General features: G+C 32.3%; 1 non-coding gene and 1 pseudogene across 1 annotated transcript; one reads left to right on the top strand and one right to left on the bottom strand.

The window, feature by feature from the left end:
* Positions 1-3110: 3110 nt before the first annotated feature.
* Positions 3111-22368, top strand: LOC127239182 (HIPL2 protein-like; annotated as a pseudogene).
* On the bottom strand, positions 7426-7498 carry TRNAA-AGC (transfer RNA alanine (anticodon AGC)). The gene has a single exon. It is a non-coding gene; the product is annotated as a tRNA-Ala (tRNA).
* Positions 22369-23196: the final 828 nt, after the last annotated feature.

Below are 23196 nucleotides of genomic sequence, written 5' to 3'. Positions count from 1 at the left end.
AAAAATCAAATATTCAACTTAAATAATATATTTTATATTTTAAACATAATTTTTGATACCACGCACAAAAAATCAATCTATTAAAACATTGGGTGAATAGAGCGTAATAAGATGTTCAGATATATTTTAATTAGAATATTATACAATATACTTAATACACCCTCCGTCCACTTACAAAAGTAAACATTTGCTTTTGTTGTTGTGTGTAATGAATAATAGTATTTTAATTATAGAGGACATTTAAAAGTAGTATAATGATATTTTTGTCCTTATTTTTTGGTGTAAAAGCAATGATGTGATGTAAAGTAAATGTATTTGTGGAAAAAAAATAAAATATTTAATGAAATGTTTACTTTATAATTGTACGTCCCAAAACAAAAATATGTATACTTTCTAACTGGACGGAGGGAGTATAAGATAAATATAAAATATGTGAAAGAGTATTTTCAGAATTAATATCAATAAAGTATATTCAATATAAATATGATTTTACATAAATAAAAGTTTTATATAATAAATATATATTTGATTAACTAGCATAGTCGAATTTATAAAATTTTAAAAGATATATGCTAAATTTAAAATTTTATAAAATTAACATAAAAGAATATACTTTTGAAAGGTATATAACCCAAATGCTATTTTTCTAAAAATTTTTAAAAAAATAAAAATACTGTTTTCCTTTTTTTTTTTATTGGTTTAATTATTATGTGGGTTCATATATTTATTAACTTGATTTTTTCTATTTGAGTGTATTATTTTTGGATCAATAAATTCATATACAAATAAATAAATATAAAATTTAAACAACAAACAATTAAGGGCAACCACCATCACTTATTTATTTATTTATTATTATTATTTATTCACACCAAAAATCACATACACATTATTCATAAAAAAAATAGTACTAGATTCCAAACTGCAATTGACGACAATAAATAAATAATTATCTCTTCCTACCCGTAGTATAAGTATATTTAGACAGGAGTATAAAATTATGAATGAATTCTACATTTAAAATTGTGTAAAATAATAAATTTGGAGAGGCTAAACACACTTTAAATTTTTTCAACTAGTGTTGTTATTTAATAATTAAACGAATTACGTTAAAAAAAAGTTAGCTTCCACATCATAAAAATGCTATGTATGTTATGACTTTTTTTATTTTTTTAACATGACGCATTATATATATATAATTGTTACGTACAAAAAATAACAATAATAATAATAATAATAATAATATTATTATTATTGGTAGTAGGGTCTTAAAGGAAGTTAGGACACGAAGTCGGGCGAAAAAGGAAAAAATAAGCACTCAGGTCGGTTGGTTCGCGGTCGGTTAAGTCGGTCGGTTGGTTGTCGGATAAGCAGGTCGGATTGGTCCGCAGCCAGATAAGCAGGTCGGATGGTCCGCAGTCGGTTGAGTCGGACGACACGGAGGTCGTACCAAGTGAGGTCGGACAAAAGACCAGATGATGGTCGCTTGATGGGGCGGCCAAGGAGTCGTTTGGTCTGGCGATCATTTAGTCTTTGGAATGGTCGGTGGGTCAATCGTTGGGTTACGCGTTTGGGTCAGTCGGTCGGCGTGCAGTCTGTCTGAAGCATGCTGGGCGTTTTGGAGCATTCGTTTGGGACTAGCCGTCCATTTAAAGAAGTAAGGCCCAGAGGCGCTCGGTCGGGCCAGTTGAGTTCTGGAATTGGTGGAAGCGTTTGGCGAGACGGTTAAAGACACGTGTCAATAAAGGAGGAATTAGTGGGCGGTTGCTGTAACCAACGAGGCGACGGTTCTGAAACGTTTTCTTGAAGGAATATTTAAGGATTTGGATTTTTTATCTTCAATGATCTTCAATCGACATCAAATTCAAAAGAATTGCCTTTGGGGATCACCACTTTATTTTCCAGTATGTAGTTTTATTTTCCTATTTTATTTATGTATCCTACAGTGTTTAGAGATTCCTAATCTTAGGTACTAGTTATATCAAATTCGAAGATAATTTTCTATTTTCAGATTTTACTTTTTATTGTTGAAAATTTGCATCAACAAATTGGCGACCACAGTGGGAGAAAGACAAGATTACTGATCCTACTTCAATAGGGAATTTCATACGACTGAGGTCCGGCCGAATCATCAGAAGGATCCATATGGCAGGTTCACAACCTCAAGCGTCTTCAACACCGGTGGGAGAAACAATTTCACCACCCGCTATGCCGAATACAGGGGAAGCACCACAAGTACCTACCGATTGGGTGTCTTATGTTCAACAATTGAACAATCAACAAATTTTGGTCATGCAGAACATGTTGCGTGAGCAACAAAATTTAATGCATAATATGTTGGATCAAACGTTCTCTAAATTCACACTACATTCAAACATGCCTACAGCCTTGTCACCTTCTCGCTTTCAGGCAATTTTTCCAGGATCAATGTCTGCAGGGTCATCATACGTTGATAGTACATTTCCAAACGTCACAACTTTCAACTGAACAGATATAGGGAATACCCCCTAACTTTCCCAGATAATGTTCCTTTGGGAGCGAGGGTTGATAATACCCAGCCGAATGAGAGGTTGGGGGGACAAGCTCATAATCCCATCCCAGCCGAGCCAACCGTCCCCAGAGAAGAAAGATTGGGAGATCAGATTCATAATCCCATCCCAACCGAGCCAGCCTTCTCTAGGGAAGATTCTGTTCCACCCAGGGTAAATCCGGAGGATATCGCTCAAGTTTTGCAGGTGCATTTCAGAATGAACCCGCAAATGGTGAACCGACCGGTGTATCAAAGGCCATTTCCAGAGAGAATCATCAATGAGTATCCTCTCCCGAGGAATTATTGATCGCCAGACTTTCATGTTTTCTCAGGATAAGACGGATTCTCCACCATAAAGCATGTGGGTCGGTTCACAGCACAGTTAGGAGAGGTCGGTAATAACCCTTTTTATAAACTGCAACTATTTGGTTTGTCTCTTACTAGAACAGTTTTTTCGTGGTTTGTCGATCTACCACCTGGACAGATGCAAACCTGGTAAGGTTTGGAAGCGGCCTTTCATGTAAGGTTCTTTAATCCTCTTCCAACAGTCTCACTCACAGACCTTCTGGAGATCAGGCAAATGCCGGAGGAGACCGCCTACCAATTCATAGAGTGGATGCAATTAATGAAGAGACGTTGCCCGAAAATCATTGACGAGAGCGAGATGACCAATTTGGTGGTCCGAAATATGCATACACAACTGCGGGAGGCTTTAACGGCCCACGACGTTCAAGATCTGGCCAGTTTAGCATCCAAGATAGGGAGGTTAGAATCCTTTTTCAGAGAAAGCGATCACGACTTCTGTCAGGGGGAGGTGCTGAAGAAATGGTAGTGCAAGATCGACCAACGCGCAGGCCAGCACCAGTCCGCGATAAATGGAGGTCGGGTCCAACGTAGCCTCAAAAGATGGAGGTCGGATATGAGGCTGACGTGGCCTCGAATGACGGCCTGCTAACTCCTAAACATCATGAGAAATGACGCTTAGGAGTTTTGCGGATGAGGCAAGTTGTTATGTACAAATAATAATAATAATTATAATATTGGTAGTAGGGTCTTAAAGGAAGTTAGGACACGAAGTCGGGCGGAAAAGGAGAAAATAAGCACTCAAGTCGGTTGGTCCGCGGTCGGTTAAGCCGGTCGGTTAGTTCGCAGTCGGATAAGCAGGACGGATTGGTCCGCAATCAGATAAGCAGGTCGAATGGTCCGCAGTCGGTTGAGTCGGACGACACGGAGGTCGTACCAAGTGAGGTCGGACAAGAGACCAGATGGTGGTCGTTTGGTCTGGCGATCAATTAGTCTCTGGGATGGTCGGTGGGTCAATCGTTGGGTTACGCGTTTGGGTCAGTCGGTCGGCCTGCGGTCTGTCTGAAGCATGCTGGGCGTTTTGGAGCATTCGTTCGGGACTAGCCGTCCATTTAAAGAAGTAAGGCGCCCAGAGGCGCTCGGTCGGGCCAGTTGAGTTCTAGAACTGGTGGAAGCGTTTGATGAGACGGTTAAAGACACGTGTCAATAAAGGAGGAATTAGTGGGCGGTTGTTGTAACCAACCAGGCGACGGTTCTGAAACGTTTTCTTGAAGGAATATTTAAGGATTTGGATTTTTTATCTTCAATGATCTTCAATCGACATCAAATTCAAAAGAATTGCCTTTGAGGATCACCACTTTATTTTCCAGTCTGTAGTTTTATTTTCCTATTTTATTTATGTATCCTACAGTGTTTAGAGATTCCTAATCTCATGCACTAATTATATCAAATTCGAAGATAATTTTCTAGTTTCGGATTTTACTTTTTATTGTTGAAAATTTGCATCAACAATAATACTTCTTCTTTATCATTTTTATTTGTTTCATTTGAAAATATCTATTTTTTATTTTAATAAAAATAATCATACATTAGTACTAATATACCTTTATTTTTACTTAAATTACAAATATATCATTACATATATAATTCATTTATACATAAAATCAAATGACACAAATGTTAAAACATATTACACATATCTACTAATTAATAAAATATCATTATTTTTTAATTTATTACGAAACTCCAAAATGATACTTTCGATACTTAATTAATAATATAATTGATAAACTGTGTTTTTTTTAGTCATGAAACTGACTTCATTTATAAATTTAGTTTTGTAATTATGGCATGTATTAAAAAAGGCCTGTAAGTGGGTTTTTCTTTTTTGCAAATTTGGTCCTCCGCTGCTAGAGATATCCGTGTGACACACCTGATCACGCGTGTCTGTCAGGTAAATGCCACCTGATGGACACGTAGAATATTAAATTTTTTGAAAAAATATTTTTTTTGTCCCGTAAGTGACCCATTTATTATTTTAGTCTCGTAGTTGAAGATTGTATAAAATTAGTCCCGTAAGTAAATTTTTTTCTTTATTTTTTCATAATTAGTCCCTTGGCGCCACATATGCGCACGTGATACCAACGTGGTATGCCAGAGCACACTTGTCTGCCAAGTAGACGCCACTTGGTGGACACGTGAAATTTCTTATTATAATTTTTTTTTAAAAAAATGATTTGGACACTACCAAAAAAAAAATACCATTATTTTTTTAAATTTGGACAATAAACAAAATAAAAAAAATCACATGTGTGCCAAGTAGTGCCTACTTGGCGGACACGTGTGCTCCGGTATGCCATGTGGGTGCCACACATTCATCATTTAAAATAAGGAAAAATAATATTTTGTATAGAGAATAAGGGCGTGTTCGTAAATGCGTGACACGCTGGAGCATACATATCCGCCAGGTAAGCTCCATCTGGCTGACACGTAAAGTTGTTTTTTTCAATTTTTATTTTTTTTGGTATTATCCAAATTAAAGATAGTATTTTTTTATTTTTTATATTATCAAAATATAACAAAAATAATAAAAAAATTTCATATGTCCGTCAAGTGACATCTATCTGAAGGACATGTATGCTCCAACATGTTATGCGGGTGCCACGTGCATATATCTGGCGTCAGGGGATCAATTGTGCAAAAAAAAAAAAAAGATCACTTATGTGACTATTTTTATACACACTTTAATTATGGGATTAAAATGATAAAGGATGTCACTTAGGAATTAAAATTGTTGAATATTATTCCACATTGGTAAATATGTGGGAACTCCCCTAATATATAAGGGTAAAGAGTCACTAGACTTATCACCAATTGGTTTTAGGTTGAAAGCCCGAATCCCTTCTTAACATGGTATCAGAGCCATGGTGCTCGTATTGGGTTTGAATTCTATATGGATTTTCGATATTATCATCTCTCGGGGGGGGGGGGGTGTTGAATATATCCCACATTAGAAAAATGTGGGATATCCCCTTAGTTTTAGGTTGGAAGCCTGGATCCCTTCTTAACATGGTATCAGAGCAAACCAACAGGGCAAGATATGGCTGGCGACGATACCCGAGCAGGGCTTGGGAAGTACATTTGACATCGATGAAATGAACCCATTTCTAGATATTACCGATGAGGTTTATTTCGACGTCGCCTTCGGACTGATGGGAATAGCATTCCATCCGAGATTCGAAGAAAATGGTCGATTCTTCGCGTCGTTCAACTGCGACAAGTCCTCGTCACTGAACTACACAGACAAGTGCGTGTGCAACTCCGACGTGAATTTGCCTTGGATAACGGCGTGCAACCTTGCCAATATCAAAGTGTTGTGGCAGAGTTCACGGAAAATGGAACGAGCTCGTGAACTTCATCGGCGACAAGCGCTAGCTTGTCCGAACTTCGATGTATATTCACTATGGGACTTCCCTTTACTTCTCACCATGGAGGGCAAATTCTCTTTGGACTTGAAGATGACTATTTGTACTTCATGATGGGAGACGGCGGAGGCGCCGGCGATCCGTACAATCTCGCTCAAAACAAGAAGTTGTTGCTCGGGAAGATCATGAGGCTCGACATCGACACAATGCCAAGCGCAAATGAAGTCGATCAGCTCGATCTTTGAGGAATCTATTCGATCCCCAAAGACAACCCTTACGTCATCGACAAAGATTTGGAAAAAAAGATATGGGCTATCGGGCTACAGAATCCATGGCGATGCAGCTTTGACTCTACAAGGCCATCGTATTTTATCTGCGTGGATGTAGGGCAGAATCAATACAAAGAGGTTGACTTGATAACTAAGGATGGGAATTACGGGTGGCGCGCTTACGAGTGCCCTTATTGTACACGCCTCCTCAGTCACCTGGAGAAAATACATCGGTAACCTCGATCAATCTAATATTTCCGGTGATGGGATACAATCATTTTAAGGTAAACTTTGGCGAAGGCTCAGCGTCGATCACCGGAAGCTATTTTTACCCGTCTATGATTAATCCTTGTTTGCATGGAAGATATTTGTTCGCGGATCTTTACGGTAGTTCTATATGGGCGGGCACCAAAAGCCCCATCAATAGTGGAAAATTCACGAGTGCCAAAATTCCATTCAAATGTGCGCGTGACTCTCCCTTGAGGTGCCCGATCGTGCCTGGAAGTGAACTTCCCGCGCTAAGCTTCATTTTCTCCTTGATGAATACAACAAGAAGGATGTTTACCTACTCACAAATACTGGGGTTTATCGAATTGTTCATCCTAGTCATTGCAATTATACTTGTACTAAGAAAAATTCCTCGACCACGCCTTCCCGGGATCCTCTTTCTCCTCCAGCGTCTAGAGCAAGCTCATCGAGAGGTTTGTATTCGTATTTGAAGTCGAGTTTTTATATTTGAGCTTCATTTTTTGTGTTTGTATTTTCTTGAATGTTGTTGTCTACAATGGTGATATGATATATGTTTCTCCTTTATATGAAGAGGAAAAGGATAATAAAGGTCTATATTGTTCAAATTCAATAAAATTCATTTTATATAAAAAAACTTCAAAAAAATTAATGGAGATGCAGGGTATCGATCCCTGTACCTCTCGCATGCTAAGCGAGCGCTCTACCATCTGAGCTACATCCCCTTACATTTACTAATGTCGCCGTTTTGGTTAGTGAATGCATAGCTCTGTCTGTCACCGTTCGATTGGGAGTTATTTGATTAGATGGAAATTCCTCAAATGAATTATTCTTCGGAGTTTCTTTGTTGTTTCGGGAGCTCCCTTTGCTCTAAATCTCCTCTACAGTTCTGTCCCTACAATGCCACCAATTGTGCAGCAGTGACGACGATTTAAGTCTGCAGAAGCAGTTCGAGTCTATGAATGTTTCGGATGCTGGTTGTGGTTCCATCCTCAAGTCGATTCTTTGCACAAGGTGTGATAAGTGTTCTAGCAAGCTTTACAGAGTTGTTTCTATTCCCCGGCTCTGATACCATATGTAACGTGTCCGGAAGTTGACATGCACAACACCTAGGCCATGCCTGCGTTGAGGCCCAGACCAGTCATCCCTTGTGCGCAACACGTCCGGGATATACCATAGAGTATGGGAGAATCATACGGAACACATACCCAAGGGCGGCTATTAGCAGGAGCAAAGTGAGAAATCCCTCATAGCCCATTTTTAAGAAAGGGGCTATATTTTAAAATATTAATATTTTATTATTAGATATATTAAATTTCAAAATAAAAATTTTAATTTTTAATTTATATTTTTCCTTCTCCATATCTAATTTAATTTTAATTCTAAACTTATTTTTTAAATTCTAATTCCAAATTCAATCGTTCCATTCACAATCTCACTTTCTCTTCTCATTTTTTCCCTTCCGATTAGCCAGCGCTCACAATCCCCTCATTCTTCTTCTTTTCTCCCTCGGTTCAGTGACAAACACAGACAGACAATCCTCGTCCTTCTTTTTCTTCTTCTTTTTTCCCTCGGTCTAGCGAATAGACAGACGTACAATCCCCTCCCCCTCCTTCTTCTTTTCTCCATCAATTCAGCGACACAGACAAACAAACAATCCCCCTCCATCTTTTTCTTCTTTTCTCCTTCGGTTCAACGACATAGACAGACAGATAAGCGACACCGTGCCTTTTTTTTGTATGGATTAATTTAATAATTTTAATTATCTCATCTATTAATTATAATACAATAATTTTATTAGTTTTTTCAATTCAATTTTTTGGATAAATTGTTGGATTATGGTTAATGGATTGCAGGACAGGCGACACATTCGGCTGCCTGCGCCAAGCTGCGCTCTGTCCAACGCCAATGAAGAGGATTTTAATCCAGGTTTTATTGTTCCTTATTTTTTACAATTTACAAATAATAGAATAAATCATGCCTCCAAAAAAAAAAAAAATGATTCGGGATATGAAGAACACAAAAAGAAAAAAAGAATTGATAAACTAATTCAATATCAGAGTTGAACAATTAATAAATTTATTATAAGAGAACCACAATTGAATGTTGAAAATAATTTGAATATTGAAAATAATGAAAATTTTATTGATGATCATGTTGGTGATGATGTTGAGGTTGAAAATGTTGATATTGCTGATAATGTTAATAATAATGAAATTCAAAATATTGGAATTGGTGATTGTATTGTTGATTTAGATAATGTTTTTGATGCTATATTTAATATTTTTCATCCAAGAAATTAGGATTCTTTAAATTCTGAAATGATTAATATGTTAGCAATAAAATGTCTTAAAAGAGATTTATTTATTGTAAAAGACACTAATGATAAATTTGGAAGACAATTTTCTGCCACATTCTATACTAAAGTATTGTCAAATAAGGAAAAATGTGATAGAGATTGGCTTATATATTCAAAAGAACTTGATAAAGTTTTTTGTTTTTATTGTAAGTTGTTTAAGACAGATTGTGGTAGAGGGTTATTGGCAAATGGGGGTTTTAGTGATTGGACTTATCTTTGTGTTAGAATTAAAGAACATGAAACTCGTATAGAATACGTTCAAAATATGGTCATTTGGTATGAGTTGCGTCTAAGACTTCAAAAGAACAAAACCATTGGTAAGGAAAATCTAAAAGAACTTGAGAAAGAAAAAAACTTTGGAAAAATATTTTATTAAGAATTATTCTAATTGTGAAGTTTTTTTGCAAAACATAACATTGCATTCCATGGTTCTAATGAGAATTGCATGAAAATAACAATGAACATTCTTTAGGATTAATTAAAATGGTAGCTGACTTTGATCCTATTATGCAAAAACATGTTTTTCGTATTACAAGTGATGAGATTCATGTTCATTATCTTGGTCACAACATTCAAAATGAGTTTATTCTTTTGCTTGCATGTGCAATTAAATATGAAATTATTAAAGAACTAAAAGTGACTAAGTATTTTTCTGTAATACTTAATTGTACACCATATGTCAGTCATCAAGAAAAAAATATCTTCGATTTTAAGATATGTGTATATTTGTTCTAATTGTGTTTGCATAAAAGAATCTTTTTTAGGATTTTTAAATGTGAATGATGCAATTGGACAAGGACTTTTTGATGTTTTGTTGCATGAATTGAGTGTTCTTGAACTTGATGTAGATGATGTGAGTGGACAAAATTATGATAATAGATCGAATATGAAAGGAAAAAATCAAGGAGTGCAAAGAAAGATTTTAGATTTGAATCCCAATTTTTTTTTTATACTCTCTGTGGTGCTCATAGTCTTAATTTAATGTTGTGTGACATGGCCAAAAATTCTGGAAAAGCTAAGGATTTTTTTGGTGTAAACCAATGCATGTATACTATATTTGTAAATTCTACAAAAAGATGGCAACTTTTGAAAAATAATGTGAAAGATTTAACTCCTAATCATTGTCTTCTACTCGTTGGGAAATTCGTATTGATAGTGTAAAAGCAATTCGATTTCAAATTACAGATTTTAGAGAAGCTTTGCTTGAAGTTGCTGAAAATGATAATGATTCTAAAATAAGAAGTGAGACTAAATCTTTAGCTAATAACGAGTTAGGAGATTTTGAATTTATTGTTTCAATTGTAATTTGGTATGATTTGTTATATGATGTTAATTTAGTTAATAAAAAATTACAATCAAAAGATATGTTTGTTTGTGCTGCCATTGAAAATATTGGAAAATTGATTTTATTTTTTAAAGAGTATAGACAAAATGGTTTTACAAATGCTGTTGAGGTTGCCAAAGATATTGCAATTGATATGAATATTGATCCAATTTTTCCTCAAAAACATCAAATTAAAAGAAAAAAAATAGTTTGATGAGAGTCTAGATTATGAAAGTCCACTAAGTGCAGAACAATCTTTCAAAATTATTTTCTTTAACTGCATCATTGATCAAGCAATTGTTTCACTTGATAGAAGGTTTGAACAATATGAAAATGTGTTTGGTTTTTTATTTTCTTCTAAAAAATTGCATTTATTAGATGATATTAACTTAAAGTCTTATTGTACCAATTTGGAGAATGCACTTAAAATAGTGATATTTGTGATATTCACGGATATGATTGATATGTGAAGTTGAAGTTGCTACAAGAGTATTTACCTAAGAAAAAATTTGATGCTCTAGATATTATAAACTTTTTGTAATCTGTTGATTGTTTTCCCAACACAATTGTTGTCTATAGGATATTGTTAGCTATCCCAATGACCCTTGCAACAGCTAAAATAAGTTTTTCAAAATTAAAGTTGCTCAAGACTTACTTGCGTAGTTCAATGTCCCAAGAAAGGGTAAATGGTCTAGTTTTAGTAGCAATTGAAAATGAAATTTTGGAAAAAGTAAATTATGAAGATTTGATTGACGGATTTGCTTCAAAGAATGCACGAAGGACAAGACTTTTCAAATGACAATCTTGTAAGTAATTTAAATTTCATATTTTATAATTTATTTTTATTATGTTATTTTTTATATTCATTTTTTTTTGTGCAGTCGAATCCCCTTTTGATGAACATGTCCAGTTTGCTATATAATTTTTTTGGAAGCTTGTTTAAATTTGGTTTGTTCCTGCTTCTTTTAGTTTAGTTATATTATATTATATAAATCTTTTGTGCATAGATTCCGTAACCAATAATACATGTAGAGTTTGTTATTATTATTAGATTATTATCTTTATAATAGTTAAATTATTATTATTTTTTTACTAATAATACACTTTGTGCGTACGAACTTTTATTAATATATAATTAAAATAATTTTTACTTTTATGAAATTGATTATTATATTTTTCGATGATGCTATTTTGAAAATTCATTTAGTTACATGTTTACAGGGCCTGCATATTGTTTTTGCTCAGGGCCCTCAAAAAGTCCGAGACGGCCCTGCACGTACCTGAACCAAGATATATGCCATCACTCAGCCATACAGGACAGAGGTTTGCACACATGAGATGGACTATGGCCGAGAACCTGGGGAAGGAATGTCAACTCGTGACAATACTCCCCCACTTCAAGTTGCAAACGCCCTCGTGCGATGCTACTTAAGTGCATTGACGTTGTTTTTTGCACCCTCGGTATGTCTTCGGCCTCAGTTGCTCGACCATTTTCTGCATACCTACATTATTTGTGCTCACCAACAACCAACGAGGTCTTTCCATAGCCAACCCACATTGCAACCCATTCCGCCGCGCATCTCCGCACACCATCTGGGACATCCTTTGTTGTGGCTTGTGCATTCTTCGCCCAAAGATCGTCCTTAACGTGGTTTTTCTCTCACGGACAAAGCTCGGCCCTCTTGGCCCTCCAGCAACGTCGAGCATACTCCCCCACCTTGGGAGCACTCCCATCTTGGAATGTCCAGTTACCTTAGGACATACTCTTCCTTAACGTGCCCAGCAATGTCAAACGTACTCCCACTCTACTCTGGAATTTCCAGTTTCCTTAGGACATACTCATTCTTGATGTGCCCACAGACATGCTCCTTCTCTCGAGCAATGCCTCGCTCTGTTGTTTCGTTCGCCACCAACGTCAATGTCCGCTCTGATACCATATGTAGAAGGTATCAGGACTTCCAACCTAAAACCAATTGATGATAGGTAGAGTGGCCCTTCACCCTTATATATTAGGGGAGTTCCCACATATTTACCAATGGGAGACAATATTCAACAAAAATAATAAAGAAAGTCAATTACGACAGTAAAAAAATAATTTTCGCAAAAAATTAATATTCCATGTGTCCGAAAGGTGACGCTTATCTGGCGGACACATATATTCCAATGTGCTACACATGCCTCTCCGACGCCAAAGAACCAAATGTGCAAAAAAAAATCTACTTACGAGACTATTTTAATATAAGCTACAGTTACGAGACTAAAAATAAATAAATTATCCTAATATAATTGGTCTAGCATGATTGACTTGTTGAATTCTGGATGTGTTTGTTTGGGAGTTTGAATTTTGTATTTGGAGTTGAATAGTAAAATATTTGAATTGATATAATTATATAGTGTAATATAAATAAGTGGTAATACAATATTTTAAATGAAAAAAGTTAATGTTTAATATAATATAAAAAAAAATTGATTTGATATTTTTTTAAAAAAATTGTTGAAAAATAAAAATTTGATGAAATCTCCCAAAAGAATAGACATATATATATATATATATGAGTCGTGCGATCGATGTTATTCAATGCACCAAATTAATTAAATTATAGGTAAAAACTTTAGAGTATAAAATAAATGAATATTTGGAATATATGTAAAGCTCAATAATTATTCAGATTGTATCATTTTAATATATATGTATACTTATAACTCGGAGCTGATCTACTGATTTAATAAAAAATTATTATTATAATACTATTTCTTAAAACTATTAATTTTTTCATATTAAAAGAATTTTCTAATGAGAAAAACATATTAAGAATTTAACTATTTATATTTTTTAATTTTAATTATATTATCTATTTTTAAAATATATACTACATAATAAAAATATTTTTTCACCCCCAACAAAAAGAATTCCCGACTCCACCATTATATACGTGTCTAGGCAAACATCTTTATATGTGTCAAGGTATGTTGTCTTAACCAAAAAAAAAAAAAAAAAAACTACATATTTTTTAAAAAATATTAATATATCACACATATTTTATTATTTTTATATTTTCTATATAATTTTTTATATTTTACATAAAAAAATTCACATTTAAATTATCGCACAAAACAAATACACCCTGAATTTTGAAAGTCTATAATTATATTTAGATATTCAACAAAATATCGTATCAAAAGTAAACTAGCAATCGGGATATACTCCACAATCGGGATAGAGGGAGTATATGTATGTATATTTAGAATTCAATATATTTATTTTGTACAACAAAATACGAATTAGAGGTGTGTTGTCAAAAAATATTAACATATTTCTTGAATAAATAAATAAATATATCATACATTTTTATTACTTTTATTTACCTATACAATTTTTTATATACGGCAAAAAAAAAAAAAATTATACAATTTCTTATATATTGCATAAAAAAAATATCTATTCAAATTATTCTACAAAACAAACACACCCTAGGTATATACTTCCTCCGTCTCAACTCAAAGTACTTTTTTTACCATTTTCGTTCGTTTCACTCCAAAGTATCAATTTTCTATTTTAGTAAAAATATTTATACACTAATACCAAAATACCCTTAACTTTTACCTAACTTACAAATATACCATTACACATACAATTACTTTTTACATAGGACAAAAATGTCAAAATCTCTTACACACTTCTAGTAACTAATATAATACTATTATTTTTTAATCTACTACAAAACTTCAAATGAACTAATATAATACTATTATTTTTTAATCTACTACAAAACTTCAAATGACCCCTTGGACCCGGACGGAGGAAATATTTATTTTGATGTAGCATGGATGCATTTAGATATTCTTTATGTCTATTATAAGGTATATATTTATTTTTGTATGAAATTTAAAAAATATTGCATTGGAATCATAATTGATGAATATTTTTATGTATAAAGATATTTATGTTCTTGTGTTTTAATTTGATATCGATGTAAATGTGTGGAAGCTTGAGACAACATATCATATGTGGCATTGTCAAACTTACCAAAAAAAATTGAAATGTATACTTTATGTTTAAATGGATAAAAATAAATATAGATACTTTTAGAATGGATGGAACAAATATATATATATTTTTTTTTATAACGTGGGAACTCGCAGTTGCTATCCGAAAGTGCACACTGGTTAAACCTCCGGCCAATGGCGGAACCAAAAATATTGTTTAAAGAGAGCTCAATCTTAAAATAATATAAAAAAAATTAAAAGTAAAATAACTAAAATATTTTTGAAAACTTGAACATATATTAAAAAAAAATTTATAATTTTACAATGAAAATCAAAAACTAAAATCCTTCTCCACAAATTAAAAACAAGAGGGAATTTTACTACAAAAATAAAAACAAACGACTTTGACTAAAAAAAAAAAACAAATAAAAAAGTCAACCGATTCAGAGAACACAAAATTAAATAGTCACATACATACATGTAACATAGTTATAACCTTACGTTGTATATACCAAATTAAATACTATAACTCAGTCAAGCACAATTCTATGTGACAGGTGACCTAAGGCGTCGGGAGTTTGAACCTATGACCTTACGGTCATAAGTCTAACCTCCACACTACCAGGTCATTCTTTACGGGACAACAAATATATATTTTTTAGGTGTACGTTACAATGTTCTAGAATAATAATAAAAAAAATTAATAGAAATAAGGGTATTTTGAAATAGAACGGAGAGAGTATAATATATTTTTTACACAATTTTAAATATAAAATAGTAGATTTTAAGTGTAATATCTTCAATGAAAGATATTTTAAAAAATTATACAAAAAATACCATTTTCATCTGGCTAATAAGTATACATTTTCTTTTGGCACGAAATTTAAAAAAAAAGTAATATTTTAATTATAGAGAGTAGTTAACAGTAGTGTAAAAATAACTTTGTCCTTGTTTTTTTAGTGTGGTGATGGTAAAGTCAGGGTAATTGTGAAAAAAAAAATAGAATATTTAATGAAATTATTACTTTGTAATTGAACAATCTAAAATAAAAATATCTATATTTTGTTGTTGAACTGAGGAGTCATAAATTAAAAAAGAAAGGTAAACATGGTGTTTTTGTTTAGTGTTTAAGTTGAAGGTGTTTTCTTAAGTTAGGTGTGATTATCATTCTAGTATGTTCAAATCAAAATTTATTATATTTTTTAGTAAAAATAATTTTCAACTAAAATATATGTTACTTTTTACTTTTCACATTATTTTTACTTTAATATATAAGGTAAAATAGACATTACACTATTTTATTATACTATATATTTGTAAAATACTAATTTACTTTAATCCGCGTGCAAAAATCAAAAGAAAAATTTAGTACTTGACAGAAAAGTATGTATTTTATTGAATTGTTGATTTTTTTATAAGTATATAGAATATATACTACCTCCATCTGGCTCTAAAGGTCTCATTTACTTTTTGTGTGTTGATATTTGAATATTAATTATTATATCAAAATGTAGTACAAATTAAGAAAAAATTGCAAAAATACTTTCATTAGTATCTTATAATACTAATAAAATGACATTTGTACAAAGAATTATACAAATATAAGGATATTTTTAATGTTAAATACAATACACAAAAAGTAGATGTGACTCATAGAGGCGGACAAAGAAAAAATATTTTATTAGTGTATATATTTTATTTTTTGATATTAATAATAATAAAATATATCAAAAAAAAAAATTTATTGGATGAATATACCCCTAATTCTACTATATCTACATAAAAGTATTTATATCTCAGCATAATTCAATAATAATAATAATAATAATAATAGTAAATAGTTATACTCCATTCGTCCGTCTCTAAGGGTCAAATTTATCTTTTGCGTCATTGTACTTAACACTAAAAATATTTTTATATTTGTATAATTTTTTATACAAATGTCCTTCTATTAGTATTATAAGACACTAATAGAAGTATTTTTGTAATTTTTTTTACGTTTTGATATAATAATTAATATTCAAAGATCAACATGTAAAAAATAAATTGGACTCTTAGAGCCGGACAAAAGTAATAATTATTTTTATAAAAAAATAATAAAATAATTAGCAAAATATATACATCATTACAAAGAATATAATGAAATCCATTATAGCAGAGACAACAACTCAAAAAAAAGTCTTCTCCCTCTCCGTCGATGCTTTTTCAGCACAGAGTCCAAAAAATAGGTCCTACAATGACTTTTTTGTTGATGACAAACTTTTGATTATGTGTCAATGTGGCCTCGCACAGAGGAAGCCCCGTCGACGGAGTCCTCATTTCTTTCTCTCATCAAAACTGTTCCCCATTTCTCTTCTTAGAGCAACCACAATGGTTGTTCTTTAAAAAGATTCTAAATCTGTTTTAAATCTGATGTGTCAAAATCTAAATATTTAATATCAAGTGAAATGATAAATTTCTATCCAATGGCTTCATATGCAAGAAGGTAGGAGAGAAATAGAAATAAGGAGAGAGAAGAAAATAATAAGAAAGAGAAAGAAATAGAATATGGAGAGACGAATGAGAGAGAAAATAAAAATAAATAAAAAAAAGCAGAGGAGAGAGAAGTAATAAAGAACAGAAAAATACCTTGGACATAGCTTCTCCTGCACCATGTCATGTTCAATGCTTTCGTTATTTTTACACTGAAGATTAAAGTCACTGCATGTCATATTTTTTGAATTTGTTAAAAAGGTGCCTGAATCAGACGGAGAGGCTGGCAAACAATGAGCCATTACAATTGCTCTAATGTGAAAACAAAATGTTGATGGGGATTTCAAATTTATTCTATGTTCTCGTCGTTGTCCACCGTTGCTGGATTTTTCGCCGTTCACCGTATCGGATTTAAAAAAAACAAAACAAAACTCACATCAAACACACAGGGGCGGATGCAGCATTAGGCAAGGTGGGTCAATTGACCCACCAAAAAAAATAAAAAAAATACTAATTATCACTAAAATTACAAATACACTTCTAAATGTTAGTGCTATATTTATTTCATGAATAAGTGACAATTGTAGTATTTGACAAAACCCACCAAAAGAGTTATATGTCTTGACGGACGGCCGCCTATATGTGGCAGGGTAGGGTGGGTGGTACCGCTTAGATTGCGGCCAATCTTCCTTTTTTTTTTTTTTTTTTTTTCTTTAATAAATTTTTCTTTTTCAATAGAGAGATAGAGATTTTAGCTATTTGTAAAATTATATCCTACTGAATTTTCACAAGCAAAATTGATGATTTTTGAATTATTATTGGATAATTTTATTATTGATGTTCAATGTAATGAGATATTTTGGAATTTGAAGAATCTAAATAGACTTTCTATGAAATTTCTTGAGGCATAGAAAAATGAAATACTTTTTATGAACTTCTTCTTGTATCAACTGCAATAGTGGAATCTTTTTCAGCAATAACTATCATCAATAGCAAATTATGGAATAACATGAAAGATTAATTATTGAATCATTGTTTCATTACTATTTTAGAAAAATACTAGTTTATGGAATAACATGAAAGATTGATTTCATGGGTTTTTTTAGTCTTATAATAAAAAATAATATTTTATTGGTCAATATAAGAGGTTTTTTTTAATATTTTTATCTTTTGTACGTTATGTATAAATTAATTATATGTATAATAATATATTTATAATTTATATAAAATTAAAATATATTTTGATATTAGTGTGATTAATTTTGTTATAATACAAAATAAACAATTTTTAATAGAATAGACGGTGATAATAAAAATTGTACTTTTAATTGAAATGAATGTATACGTATATCATTCACCAGGGCAATAATAATAAAGAAAATAAATAACTAAAAACAAAGAGATGTGGTTGTTTTTTTTTTATGAATGTGTTTTATTTTATGTACGTGAATCATATAAATAATATAACAAATAATATTTTATATTGAATTGATGATTTTTTATGAATAAATAAAATTTATATATTATATATTGTATTTTTTAATAATATTTATATTACATTGTATCACCAAAAAATAAATTGAGTGAACAAACCATCTTCTCCATGGGATCTAGGCGGAGATATTGAAGAGATTTTTTATTTTTTATTTTTCATTTGTGATTATTTAATTGGGATATATGACACAAATATATGCATATATTTATATGTTTTTGCTATTTACTTTTAATCTGTTTTATATTTAAATTTTATAATAAATTTATAATTTATAAAATTTTATATTCTACAAAATAATATTAATATGAAATATATTTTTATTAATTAAATAAATATAAATTAATTCTATTAAATAAATAATCATTAAAATTTCAAACAAAATATAAATAAACTAAAATTATATTTCCTCCGCCCGGTTTAAGGGTCTCATTTACCTTTTGTATTATTGTACTTAACATTAAAAATATCCTTATATTTGTATAATTTTTTGTATAAATGTCATTATAATAATATTATAAGACACTAATAGAAATATTTTTTTCATTTTCCTTAATTTATGGTACGTTTTCATATAATAATTAATATTCAAATATCAACACGCAAAAAGTAAATGAGACCCTTAAAGCAGGACGGAGGTAGTAATAAATAACAAAATATAGGGTAAACTATTTTTTTAATCCTATAACTGGACCCCCTTATCATTTTAGTCTCATAAGTGGAGCTTGTCGCAAACTAGTCCCATAAGTGAAAAATTTTCGTTATTTTAGTCCTCCGGCACTGGAGACGCCCGCGCGGCTCGCCGGATGCCACGTGTCCGCCAGGTGTCCCGCCAGGTCAGCGACACCTGGTGGACACGTGGATTTTATTTTATTTTTCATTTTTTTTAATTGTTTTTCAATTGGACCAAATAAAAAAATTTAAAAAGGCAAATAAAATTTAAAATAAATTTAAAATAAATTTTAAAAAAATGAAAAAAATGAAAAAAATAAAATAAAATCCACGTGTCCGCTAGGTGTCGCTGACCTGCCAGACACGTGGCCTCCGGCGAGCCACGTGGGCATCTCCGGCGCCGGAGGACTAAAACAACGCAATTTTTTCACTTATGAGACTAGTTTGCGAAATGCTCCACTTACGAGGATAAAATGATAAGGGTCCAGTTACGGGACTAAAAAAACAGTTTACCCCAAAATATAAGTCACACTAGGCCAATCATATGTGGCAGGTGACCTGAGGCGTCGGGGGTTTGAACCATGACCTCATGGTCATAAATCCAAACCCTACACTACCAGGCAATCATTTACGGGACTGTTTGCGTTTGTTCTTATATGTATTTATTGTTAAGGGACGAAGTGATAGAGATTCTCAATTTCATCACTATATGATATTATTAGATTTAAATTTGATGAGTATCCACCATGCATACTCATATATATAATTGAATTGTCACAATTTGCATAATATATTTGATGTATCTTATTAAAGACATCATCAATTGACTCATCACATATTCTTTATTAGTTAGCTTGTCCAAATCACAACAAATTTTAAAATAAATCACTTCAATTTTTGTCTTATTAAAATTTATTAAATCCATTGTTAGATCATATTATATTACTTGTGTATCATTGTAATACTGATCAATATCTTCAAAATTAAAGATATCTTCAAAATTAAAGATATTTACTTGTGTCTCTTGTCTCTATCAATTTTATTATTGTACCATGTAGTTTTGAGCACACTTATATTGATAGATCATATTACTATTATTATGTGTGTCATCTACTTTATTACTATCTTGCACTACTTATTCAAATATTTTTGGACATATAATTGTTTTATCACATAATTTATATTATTATATTCGCTTCCGCTGTCATGCTGATTGAGTCAAATTAATATGGTGTTGATTTGACTCAATTATCAAACATTTATAAAAGAAGTAACGTATATTAATATAATGTATAACAAATATTTTTATAGTGAATTATATAATTATATGTAGTAGAATATAATTATGATTTTAGCATAATATATTTTGACTCGATTAGCAAAAAATTATAAAGAAATTAGCATATATTAATATAATATTTTTTATAATAAATAGTTTGATAGCAAATTATATAATTAAATGTAGCAAAATATAATTCTAATTTCAGCACAATAGATTCAAAAATTAGCACCATAGTACAATAATCAAATTATATAACACAATACAATATATAACTCATACAAAAAATATTAATATAATATATAGCATAACATATTATATAATTGCATGTAGTACAATATATGTTGATTTCAACATGAAATATAATTCACACACTACATATTTCTATATAACACAACACATGTTATTTGTCTTGTAATAATTTGCTAATTGTTTTATCTTAATGAGCTAACTTGATAATATATTATATTTCTTATGATGATTTGCTAGTTATTTCAACTTAGTTTATTAACTTAGTCAAACTCAGCGTGGTGCTGATTTGACCATATTAGCACCCTATTTGCCGCATACTATATTATATATCTTATATAATATACTATAAATAATTCATTTGGAAAGATCTCTACATTATATCTTATTTCACGAAATATTTGACATGTTGTTAGAATATTTCTCCATCAGCAAAATAAATTTCTTACAAAAATGTCAAAATCATCTCAAACTAATTTCAGTTCTAACTTCGATGAGGAGGATACATCTTATTTCAATTTATAGATGTAATTTCAATATTTTCAAAAATTTATCATGAATAATAAAGTAAAAAAATGTATACTGCCAAAGAACATACATTGAGAGAAATCGTGAAAAGATCATAATCGTTTGTTCAATAGTATTTTTTTAAATTTTTTATATTATCGAAATTTAACAAAAATAATAAAGAAATTTCATATGCCCATCAAGTGACACCTATATGAACGACCCGTATGCTCTAACATGTCATACGGGTGCCACGTGCATATATTTGGCGTCAGGGGATCAATTGTGCAAAAAAAAAAAAAAGATCACTTATGTGACTATTTTTATACACACTTTAATTATGGGACTAAAATGATAAAGTAGGTCACTTAGGAATTAAAATTGTTGAATATTGTCTCACATTAGTAAATATGTAGGAACTCCCCTACTATATAAAGGTGAAGGGCCCTCGACCTATCACCAATTGGTTTTAGGCTAGAATCCCGAATCCCTTCTTAACATGGTATCAGAGTCATGGTGCCCGTATTGTGTTTGGATCCTGTATGGATTTTCAAGATTATCATCTCAAATGGGGAGTGTTGAATATATCCCGCATTAGAAAAATGTGGGATCTCTTCCCTTGCTTATAAGGGTGAAGGGCCACTCCACCTATCACAAATTGATTTTAGGTTGGAAGCACGGATCCCTTTTTAACATGGTATCATAGCGAACCAACAGGGCAATATATGGCTAACGACGGTACCCGAGCAGGGCTCAGGAGGTACATTGGACATCGATGAAACAAACCCATTTCTAGATATTACCGACGAGGTTTATTTCAACGTCGCCTTCGGATTGATGGGAATGGCTTTCCATCCGAGATTCGAAGAATATGGTCGAATCTACGCGTCGTTCAACTGCGACAAGTCCTCGTCGCCGAACTGCATAGGTAGGTGCACATGCAACTCCGACGTGAACTGTGATGCTTTGACGCTGACCTTGGATAACAGCACACAACCTTGCCAATATCAAAGCGTTTTGGCAGAGTTCACGGCGAATGGAACGAGCTCGGGAACTTCATCGGTGATGAGCGCTAGCCCGTTCGAACTTCGACGTATATTCACTATGCGACTTCCTTTAACTTCTCACCATGAAGGGCAAATTCTCTTTGGACCTGAAGACGACTATTTGTACTTCATGATGGGAGACGGAGGAGGCACCAGCGATCCATACAATCTCGCTCAAAACAAGAAATCGTTGCTCGGGAAGATCTGAGGCTCGACGTCGACAAAATGCCAAGCGCAAATGAAGTCGATCAGCTCGATCTTTGGGGAATCTATTTTATACCCAAAGACAACCCTAACGTCATCGACAAAGATTTGCAAAAAGAGATATGGGCTATTGGGCTACGGAATCTATGACGATGCAGCTTCGACTCTGCAAGGCCATCGTATTTTATCTGCGCGGATGTAGGGCATGATCAATACAAAGAGGTTGACTTGATAAATAAGGATGGGAATTACGGGTGGCACGTTTACGAGGGCCCTTACCCTGTTGAAATTAACGGAATAATATTATTTCTCTACTAAAATTAGGGTTACATCGTCATATATATACATATTGATATATTACCATAAATATAGATATATATATATCAACACCATAAATATAGATATATATATACATATATTACAATATATATCAACATCCCCTCTCAAACTCAAGGTGGGAGTGTGGAAACCAATTTGAGTTTGCTCAAGAACGACTGAAAACGGATAGGTAAATGAGACTTGATGAAGCCATCGGCAGTCTGATCAGCAGAAGAAGTGGAGGACAAAGAGACGTTGCCGTTAGCAATGGATGACGGACAAGGTGACAAATGATCTTCATGTGTTTTGTACGCTCGTGAAAAACATCATTCATCAAAATCTTCATGGCACTCTGACTGTCACAATGAATAGTGGTAGCAGAGGGCTTGGACATACCGAGAACAACCAGTAGCCATCGAAGCCAAAGAAGCTCGGCAGTGGTATCGGCAAGAGCTCGATACTCAGACTCTGCACTGGACTGGGAGACGACCGTCTATTTTTTGCTGCGCCAAGA

This window comes from Andrographis paniculata, unplaced genomic scaffold, assembly GCF_009805555.1.
Source record: "Andrographis paniculata isolate CXL003 unplaced genomic scaffold, ASM980555v1 Contig77END, whole genome shotgun sequence".
Lineage (NCBI taxonomy): Eukaryota > Viridiplantae > Streptophyta > Magnoliopsida > Lamiales > Acanthaceae > Andrographis > Andrographis paniculata.
Note: the sequence above shows the minus strand (reverse complement) of the source record. Positions and strands in the feature narration are given on the sequence as shown.